At 26.6% G+C, this 11,628-nt stretch overlaps 1 protein-coding gene across 1 annotated transcript in view; it reads left to right on the forward strand.

Annotated features, from left to right (window-relative positions):
- The first annotated feature begins 4,346 nt into the window (after positions 1-4,346).
- The window catches only part of LOC105843253 (neuropeptide Y receptor type 5), a 10,542-nt gene continuing 3,260 nt past the window's right edge, over positions 4,347-11,628 (forward strand). The window contains exon 1 of the mRNA XM_065798012.1: positions 4,347-4,470. The gene's annotated coding sequence lies outside the window, so the exon portion shown is untranslated. The remainder of the gene's footprint in view (positions 4,471-11,628) is intronic.

Genomic DNA, 11,628 nt, shown 5'->3' on the forward strand with positions numbered 1-11,628 from the left:
TGCAAATCTTAAGGGTCTGTTATAGGCTGTAGATGATGAGTTTTGATTTCTCCGTTACCTTTTTGTTGCTGTTGTTAAATCTAGTTAAATCCAATGAGGTTAGACAAGTAATTAATAACTATTTTTCACGTTTTAAATTTATGTTTATGTCAGGTTCTGATAAAACCTGTTTATAAATGCTTTGGCCAGTCGCACTATTAAAACGTGATTGTCGTTGTTTTTATTGCTTTGTCGCTCAATATCAAGTGCCTCAGCACTCTGATGTTGACCTCCACTGTTACTATAAGTATTAGTAATTAAAATTAAAAGTAATTAAGTTACTGTTAGTGTTAGTAATTAAATTACTATCAACTACCGAAAATACGTTGTTGCTATGCTATGCAAAGTAAGTTATCCATATCCAAACCAAAAAACTAATAAATTTTCAATAGATTTCTCCTAATATATATAGAAACTAAAATTAAATAAGTTTTCAAGATTAGACTACTAAAATTTTTCCCATTTTAACCATTTTTGTTGTTGTTGTTGTTGTTCTTTTCATTACATTTTAAATAAGCATTTCAATATTTAAAATACAAATATATAATAATACAATATATTTATATATAATGATCGTTAAAAAGAAATAAAAGAACGCGGGAACTCGTAGAAGACCGTACAGTCTTGTCGTTGAGTACTGCTGAGAAATGTTCGTGTTAAAATTTGTAAGATATTTACAAGATAAATAATGATTTAACGAAGTAAGAAACTTTTTTTAAGAGTACATATACTTGAAGACAAAAGAAAAAGAAAAATTAAAAATAAAAAATAAGTAAAATAAAATATTCCGCTATAAATACATGATGCGTTATATCTATTATATATGTAGACTATAGTTATTAATGAGAAATATATAATTTTTATAAATCCATGTTTAAATAGGGGGTAAAAAGGAAAGATAAAAATATCAGAAGTATATCATTAAATCTTCAATTGTAAAAATGAGTTCTTTAAGCTTTCGTTTATAAGAAAAGTAGTTACTTTTATTAAGGACGTACTAGTATTTATACGTCCTTGCTTTAATGAATAAAATCCTCAGTAAAATTTTTTAAAACTATTTTATTTCATAAAAATGGTCCGCGATAATCAAAAAAAATTTAAAAAAATTGGTTTGAAAAATGGGCTGCCTAATAGAACTATCATTACGTAAAATTAAACTTGGAGATGAATTGGTTTTACATTTCAACATAAAACAAAGAATATTAAAAACATTAGTAAAATATAACACCTACTAGCCCACTGCGCAATGTGCAAACTTTCCAATGCGCCAATCCCAATTTAATTCAACCGATGTATGTCGCTTGATATAAATTTAAAGTAGTACAATTGGTAATATAAAATTATGTATAAAGTATTAACTTAACTTATTAATAAAAAATTAGTTTATTGCAACAGCAAAGATAAAAACTAAAACAATTTTATCTTCTGAAAAATTTCTTAAAACGCGTTTTGTTTCCTCAAAACAAGCTTTATTTTGACAAAACAAAGGGTTTGTTTTTTTCCTGACACTTATCTTCCATTCGTATGATGTTTGGAGATGATTTAATGTAATCGAGCTTCGAAGTAAATATCAAATAATTGTTTAAAATATGAGTTCTCAAGTACACGAGGGTATGAAAGATTTGCAAAATTATTTTACTGAAATACAAACTACTTTAGAAACTAATAGCAAATAATTCAGTTAATTTCAAATCTACATATCATACATGATTATGGGGGAAAAGTTATATACTATTGCAATAAATCCAATAGTATATAACTTAAATCCTATTATACAATATAATGTTATATACTATTGGAATAAATCTTTTGTCATTTTCAACAAAAAAAATTTCCAATACTATTGGAAAAAATCTTTTAAAATGACAAAAGATCCAAATTTGAACAATATATATCAGGTGATAGTTTTTAGATTTTAATTTTACTTATATAGTTGTGAAAGCTAAACAAATGTGAAAACAATTAGCAATTATTAATTAAGCTCATGAGTATATGACTCTAAAATTACCAAAATTACCCTATTATATTATCTTATAACTAGCCTATAACTACCACCAAAAGGTTTTATTAATAGCGACGACCACCATAAGATTTTGTTAATAGTGACGATCACCGAAAAATTTTGATAATAGTGACGACCGTCAAAAGATTTTAATAATAGTGAAGAACATTCAAAAAGTTTTAAATGATAATGACAACCACCAAAATATTTTGATAATATGAGTTAATAATAGACGTTGGATAATTACCAAAGTAAAAAATTAATTTACAAAATGTAATGTTTTGTAGTAATTAGTCACATTTTTTTATTTTACATTTACAGCAATAAGCTTGATAAAATGTTTTTGTAAAACTGAACAATTTTATTTTTACAACTTTAAACTTATCAAAGATATACTTTGCTATGACATAATAAAATTTATCTTTGATCATGATCGTAGATATGACATGGACATTGAAATCTAAATTAATACTGTGATCACCAAAAATTTTATTTAAAAATTTTGCAATTTTAGCGTAATTTTCTAGGAAAATATGCTTCTCAGCTGCATGATTTTTTAGCTGTATTAATTTTATTTCAAAAAGAAAGGGTAAAAAGAAATAATATATTTGGAAAAAGCTCGATTACAAACAATGTTTTTAAGTTCAAAGTTAGTATAAAACATCCTAGTTTCATTGGATATAATAATAAAATATGGTTGCAACCAAAAAAGCAAATATAATTGAATGTATTATCCACCTTTTGTCTGTTGTAAGAACTTTTATAAGAAATTTTTATTTGCTATGGTCACAGCATAGTTCATATAGTCAACTTTTTAGCTGTACTAAGGTCATTATACGCATTAGAACTGTGTATTACACCAATAAATTTATTTTTTAGTTACTCGGGTGCTCCAAGAAGACCTAACAATTTTATCACAGAGGACCACGGTAAAGCATTAAACTTAGAAATTTATGCCTACTTCCTTACCAATGGCTAATATGGCCAGGGCCGTCATTGAATCTCGGACCACTTAGTTCTGAACTAGAACTCTAACCGATGGCTGTTGTGTATTTAATAATTTAAGTACACAGTCCATATCACTTTCGTTAAAGCAGAACAGTCTAAAGCACTCTTATTAAATAAAATGCTAAAAACTACTGAATTTTAATATTTACATTTTATCATTGAACGAGAACATTACATCATTTTTAAACATTACATCATAGGAATGCGGGGTGAGTATATAACAATTTTTAAAAAACTTTTATTTTCAAAGCTAAAGAGAAAGCCAATTAACAAGGGGGTGTTAATAATACTTGTAAAAATAATATTAAAAATTATAATACTACAAAAAAATAATGCTCAAATGTTTAAATTTTAAAATATTATACGTTGTGCTTTGTGATAAAAACTTTATTCTATTAAACACGCTTAACTTTGATTTTTGTAGACATTTAATATTGTCTAAATATTTCCTTAAAAAAATGGTTGTTTTTTAAATCAACAAAAAATAACAAAGTCTTATATTATCGTTTTTTAAGTATCTGGATGGTTCCACTTCATTTTTCATGTCTCGCATGTGATTAGTTAAATTCGAAAACTTTTAACTGATTGGTTGGTACTTATACTAAAATTTTTGTTTTATTACAGAATTTTTAAATATTAGCTATCCTATATGCATAAAGAGTGTTTTAAGCTTTTAAATTAACTTTTAATATAGGTTTTGACTATGTTAAACCGACGATATACATATTGGCTATGTTAAACATACTATATATATGTATATATATATATACATATATGTATATATATACATATATACATATATATATATATATATATATATATATATATATATATATATATATATATATATATATATATATATATATATATATATATATATATATATATATGTATATGTATGTATGTATGTAAAACAAGAAAAAACTTGTACCAAACTGAGATGATTGTACTAAAATGAAATAAGATATATTTATACTAAAAATGAAAAATAATTGAGCTGGATGAAAATATTTAGGAGCAAAGTTTTTTTACTGTTATTGTTCTTCTTTTTTCCGGCTCTCGTGAAGCTACTTTTGAAATATCCAGCAAACTTCAAATATATATATACTTTTTTTATGTTCACCGTTTTGATTTTGATCTTTTTTATCCAACATTTTTTTAAACGTAATCTGTTGCAGTACGGATTTTTAAAAAACACGTTATCCATGTCGGACGGATGTCGATCAAACGTTTTTTGAAAAATACTTTTTAGGAAATTATGTCATTTATGAGTTACCTTGATAAAAAAAAATTATTCTAAATAAAGTTTATACTCATTAAATATTGTAAATGGTAACGTGTTAAAAATATTTATAAACAGAATCAATTGAATAAACAAAAAAGTACAGTATATTTATAGATAAGCTTGATGATTTCAAGTGGTAAGTTTGTTTTTGTTGTAAAAACAACGAACTTTTTTTAAATATATAGCATATTTTTTATAGAAAATTGTGTTAAAATTTTTTTGTGTAAAATAGCATTTATAAAATATTGTTCTGAGTTGTTTATGATTCTGAGTTTGAAACAAAAGAAACTCTTTACCCAGGAATTACTTGCCAATCTGCATTTTCTATCAGTAGTTATGAGTATTGCATGCAATTCAGACATTGGGTTAGGGTTTGCTAATTGTTAAAAGTTAATTGGTATCGGAGTATATTAGACCAAAAATTATTTGGTATCAAAGTACACTGCTGAATATGTAGGAAATAGATTACAAAAATATGAAGATTAAGAGATTTATTATATCTTTCTCGTGCATCTAGGAAAATGAGAAGTATAAATTTTTTTATTTTAAAAGTCATCTAAAATTTGCAATGTTATATAAAAATAATTGCAACATGCATAATAAAAAGCATTATGAAAAAAAAGTTTACTTTCAGAAAATTAAAAATAAATGAATAAACCAGTGATTTATAATTTGTATTATTATCTTCAACATAAAGACAACAATGCAAATTATGTTAAAATACAGAAAAATGTAGTAAAGTGTTAGTTACCCAACGAAGTAACGTAGAAAGGAGGGGTGCATTGTATTTTGATTTTTGAAAAATTGGCTTTGACTTTTCGCTCGTATGTGACAATATTAGGCTTTTTGTTAGCGCAAGTAATCATTTTATTATTTAGTCTCTATTTCAGGTTGTTTATAAAGTATCAAAAAATATAATAAAACTTTTAAAGAACTTTTTTATTAATACTTGCCAATATTCACACATTATAAAAATAGTTATATATATGTTGGCATTACACTCACACACACACACACACACACACACACACACACACACACACACACACACACACACACACACACACACACACACACACACGATTGCTCTTTATTGCGCGAAATTTTTTACTTATTAGCAGTTGCTCAAAGTATTGAGCAATTGCTCACATATGCTTCTAATTTTATGAGCACCTATAACAGCTTTTTTGTTTTATTTTGCAGTTTTTTATTTTTATTTTTATTATATATATATATATATATATATATATATATATATATATATATATATATATATATATATACAAACATACATTAGGGTATGACTTTTTTTCAATCTCATGCTCCTGTACTGTAGTTTGATGAACTTTTACCTAAAAAACACGAAATGACCTATTATTTGCATATTTTTTGAAAAAAGTTCACCCCGCCATTGAAAATCGATTTTGGCATAAAAATTTGAAAAATTGAAAAATCGACTTTATGCCATAACCCTAATCGATACTTATGTCATAATAGATTTTTCAATGGCGGGGTGAACTTTTTTGAAAAGATATGCAAATAATAGTTCATTTCGTGCTTTTTAGGTAAAAGTTCATCAAACTGCAGTACAGGAGCATGGGGTTGAAAAAAAGTCATAAACCTAATATATATTATGTGTGTTTAACAGACTTGCATCAGCATGGATGATACTAACTTAGACGCAGTACATGACAAACAATTGACGGCTTCTTTATATCATCAAACAAAAAATCCATAAGAAGAAGCAAAATTAAGAAAAATTATTTAAAAAAGTAATAATCTTAAAACCTTTTGATTTTGTTTATTATGTTTTATCGACAACTATTTTTACATTATTTTTTTTCTTTAAAATGCATCGGACAATACAGGAATCTTAACCTAGTGGGCACAACACGTAAAAAAGACTTACTTTAGACGTCTTTTGAACGTTTCGGACGTCTTTTGAACGTTCAAAAGACGTCTTTTTTAGGGCCTGTGCCCACTGGAAACGGGGCTTGGTTAACCTAGAAAGTGTAAGAATCCCCTACATGTTCCAATAGGCTTTTTTGTGTGGTAAACAATTTTTCCAACAACTTTTTAAGAGGTAAGCTAATAATCCCGGTAAAAAATTAATTTAAACTAGCGGTTAGTCACCAACTCGCTAACCTTTTAACGATTATTATTATATACTTTTACATTTTAAATGTAAACGGCGAAATAAACAAACATACAATATTGAGTAATCTTTTTGTTGTTGTCATGATAACAGTATTCGTTTTTTTGAAAGAACTATTTATATTCTTATTCTTTTATTGTTGATAAAACTGTTAAACATTAAAAAACTGCAAACTGCTATGATATGTCGATAGATGTCGTAACTTTGAAGCGACCGATGTCAACTACATTGTATTAAAATATACAAATTAAAATCTACAAAACATTACGTATTCAGAACTATACATCTTTCGTATATTTCCCACCGTTCTAAGTAATATACAAAAGTAAATGAAAAAAAGTAATAAAAATTACATTGATTTTTATTTTTTCGTTTATAATCTTGATAAACCTAGAAAAATTTTTTAACGTTTTTAATGTTACTTTATAACGTTTATAATCTTGATAAACTTAGAAAAACTACAAAATGTTGCGTATTGAGAACTACATATCTTTCATATATAAGCTGTTGCTTAACAATTGATACTCAAAATTAAGCAAGAAATTCTTGGAATTCTAATCAATCACTTAAATGTTTATAACTATTTTTTATTCATGTTTAAATATCATATGCTGCCTAACACTTTTGAAGACCTTTGCTTTATAACAGGTCACAAATATCAAACAAAGCATTCGTTGCTTAATTATCAGGTACCAAAAACTTTGTTAAAACAATCCGAATTCTTAATAACATGCCGTTGGCCACATTGATGGAACTTATATCTTCCAAATAATAGTAAAACTACAATTTCAATTCAAACTTTTAAAAGCATCTTAAAAAAACAGTTACTTGATTATGACGTATTTCAAATTTTCCTTTTGTTAAAAAGCGATATAACTCTTAACATTATTACTTATCTTTAAATTTTATTCAGCAAAAAAGCTTTTTTGGATATAACAATTTGGAACAACACTTTTTTTTCTGAATAAAATTTAAAGATAAGTAATGATGTAATAATATTAAATACTTTTTTATTAAAAAGTATTTAGTATTATTTTACTGAGATTATAATATTCTTTTATATATATATGATAGCTTATTATTTGTTTAATATGTAATATATTTATATATATATATATATATATATATATATATATATATATATATATATATATATATATATATATATATATAACACTATTTTGTTGCTAGCAACACTGTATTTTGCATGTTTTGACAAGTAAAACCGTGAAATTGTGTTCAGTTACCATTTGTAGAGTGCCGAAGCTTGTTGTGTGTGTGTTAAGGATCTTTCTTCAAACGTTATTTGTAACCGACTATTTTTCAAAAATTTAATTTTTTAAGTGTTTTATTAAGTGAAAGACTTCTTTGAAAGTAGTTTTTCCAAAAATATACATTATTTCAACTTTTTTAATTTTCTTTTACATATTTTTGTAGTGTGTTTATTTGTCTTTTAAATTTTTTAAAGTTTCTGACAATGGGTAAAAAAAAAGATGTGAATGTTTGTAAAAAAAGTGAGATAATGTCACTTTTAAGCAACACTAACTATTCTCAACGAGAAACTTTAAGAAGAATTGGCATTTCTAGGCAGACTGTGCAAAGAATAGCATCAAAAATAAAAAATGGCGAAAACCCTATATCCACACTCCGTATAAACTGTAAAGTAAAACGCTTTACAACGCCAAGGTCTGAGAGAATTATCAGGAATATTTGCTTGGAGAATAGAAAGAAACCCAGAAAAATAATCACAACATTGATTAAAGATGCTGGAATTAGTATTAGTGATCGCACAGTCAGGAGACGCTTAGATGAGTTAGGCTTTAAGTGTTACCGTCCTGCGAAAAAACTAAAATTAACGCCTCCCATAAAGGATAAAAGACTGAAATGGGCTGTAAAACACCGCAATATGACAACAGATGATTGGAGAAAGGTATTTATTTCTTAAACATGTCATTTTCTGCTTTATTTCTCGATTTTCTTTATATTAATGAAAGACTAACATTTTTTGAAACATTTGTTTTCAGATGTGCTATTCTGATGAATCCACGTTTCATATCTTGGATGACAAAGCCTCATTTGTGCGACGAAGGGTGGGTGAAAAATTTAATCCAGACTGCATTATCGAGACAGTAAAACATCCATTGCCAATTATGATGTGGTCCGTTATATGTGGTAAGGGTACGGGAAGGCTTTACATAGTTCAAGGGACAATGAGGCAGGACCAATACAAAGAAGTTTTGGAGCAAAAGCTCATTCCTCAAGTCTCGGAATGGTTTCCAGATGGCGAATTTATATTTATGCAAGATTCTGCCCCATGAAATATGGCAAAATCCATTAAAAAGTTTCTTGGAGAGAAAAAAATTCTACTGCTGGATTGGTCAGAAAATTCCCCGGATCTTAATCCTATAGAAAACCTGTGGGAGCTATTAAAACGGGAGGTTTCTTCAAAAGAACTATATATATATATATATATGTGTGTGTGTGTGTGTGTGTGTGTGTGTGTGTGTGTGTGTGTGTGTGTGTGTGTGTGTGTGTGTGTGTGTGTGTGTGTATAGATATATATATATATATATATATATATATATATATATATATATATATATATATATATATATATATATATATATGTATATATATATATATGTATATATATATATACATTTTAAATGTTGACAAATGAGATTTTATTTGTATAAATATTTTTTTTAAAAAAACTTCTTTTTATGAATTAACTTCTATTTGTTAAAAATATATTTATTTTTACAATATTTCGAGGGAATATAGATACCCTCGTTATCAAGTATATTAAAAACCGTTATAAAAAAATAATATTATACAAAACCGTCTAAATTTACGAAACAATGTTTTTTGTAAGAGCTTCTTTTTGAGAGTTTTTTAAGAGAGTTTTTTGTGGCGTAAGAATTTGAACATGGGTCTCCAAAATTACGTCGTCACATAATCGTCATCATTCCGGTTAAGATCATTGTCGCAAAAAGTACTTTCGTTGTGTTGTATTTCAATTGTTGTCTGCCGATTTTACTAATACATTAAACTACCTTGATGTTTCAGTTACCAACAATAAATCGGAACATATAGTTTTAAAATACATCGCAAAAATGTAATCACAAACGTTCAAATTAAACCGAACTCATGCCATGACCCTAAAATTATCAATGGTGTCTTTATTGGTTTCGTCCATAGAGCACTACGTTTATGCTCAATAAATAACATTGATGATGAGTTGTCGTTTCTTATTGATGTATTTGTAGAAAACGGCTATAAGAGGAAAAGTCTGGAAAAACTAGTTAAGTCTGCGAAAGAAAGTGCTATCAACAAAAAAGATCTCACAAAAAATCAACATTTCCTAATGTCTCCAAAAAGAATTGTCTGTACCCTGGATCCCTGGAATCAGTCCTAAGTTACGAAGAGTTTTTAAAAAAGCAGGATACGCACCAATGTCTACTTAGTTCTGAAAATAAACCTACACTACCAGTTAATTCCTATCGCGGTGTTTACAAATTAGAGTGCTCTTGTGGCAAATTTTATGTAGGTGGAACTGGACTGAAGATATCGTCTCGAATATGCCAGCATCAAACAAGTGCACAACAAGGTAAAGGGAAAAATTCAGCTGTAGTTCAACATTCTAAAATTTGCCAAGAAAATTTTCACTGGAATGGTCGCAATACCTTAAAAATAGAAACAAATAGTTTTAATAGAAAAGTTAGGGAAGTGTTGGAAATACTACACAACGAAAGTACCTTTCGCGACAATGGTCTTAACCGGGATGATGGCGATTATGTGACGACGTCATTTTGGAAACCCATGTTCAAATTCTTACGTCACAAAAAACTCTCTTAAAGAACTCTCAAAAAGAAGCACTTACGAAAAACATTGCTTCGTAAATTTAAACGGTTTTGTATAATATTATTTTTTATAACGGTTTTTAATATACTTGATAACGAGGGTATTTATATTCCCTCAAAATATTGTAAAAATAAATATATTTTTAACAAATCCATAAAAAGATGTTGTTTTTTTTTAAAAAAAAAAAAAATATATATATATATATATATATATATATATATATATATATATATATATATATATATATATATATACATATATATATACATATATATATATATATACATATATATTTAAAAAAAGTCTAAAACTCTAGATACCTTTGATTAAACTAGGCAATCTAACGGCTGTGGTACACTACTGCAATAAAAACGTTATCTTGATTTCAGTTCTCCAGATTGAACTTATTTTATTCGTAATTTTTAAAATTCATTTTAAAGCAATTTAAATTCTTAATCATTTTTAATATTTAATTAAAAATGATTAAGAATTTAATTTGAACTTGATAAAATTAAACTTTTTACGCAAAACATCATTTTTAGTAAAATTTTCGTAATTGTATCATTTTGGCCAAAATATTTTTTAAAATTCTTCTGGAATTTTAAAATGTATTTTTTGTTGATATACACTATATTAAATAATTCTATTTGTACAACGGTCGGTATACTTACCGAAAAAGAATTTTTAAGCATTTTTACCGACGTATTGTGTTTTAGCCGCCACATCAAAATTATCTTATGAAGAAAACTTTTTTACGCATTTTTGAAAAATTTTAATAAAATTTTCATTTTTATCTTCTGCACAACTAGAAAGAGAAAATTATGTTTAGTATTTTTTAATATCTGATTTCAGTTATTTGACTCCACATCATATATACCATGCATCATTTGTACCACAAAATTGTGCGCTAAAAAAATCAAAACATGATTCCGAAAAACGTCGGTGAAAAATCTTTCTCACTGATAGAACTTTTTATTAGTTTTTAATTTTTGTGGAACTCAAATGTCCAAATACCTTAAAAAGATTTTCGAAAGTTTTTGGCATTATTTATAATGTGCAAAATAAGTCATTAATTTGAGTGAATCTTTAAGTCATTAACTAGAGAAAAAAGACATGTTTTAAAATAAGTGAGGTTTTTTTTTCAAAAAAGAGTAATACACATTTTCGATACTGTTTGTTAATACGATCATGATAATGAATCGTATCGATCACGATATCGAATCGTTTAATCACAATCACTATTTCACGAATTGTAAAATTGGAATAAAATCCAAT

Source organism: Hydra vulgaris, chromosome 05 (genome assembly GCF_038396675.1).
Source record: "Hydra vulgaris chromosome 05, alternate assembly HydraT2T_AEP".
NCBI classification, from domain to species: Eukaryota; Metazoa; Cnidaria; class Hydrozoa; order Anthoathecata; family Hydridae; genus Hydra; species Hydra vulgaris.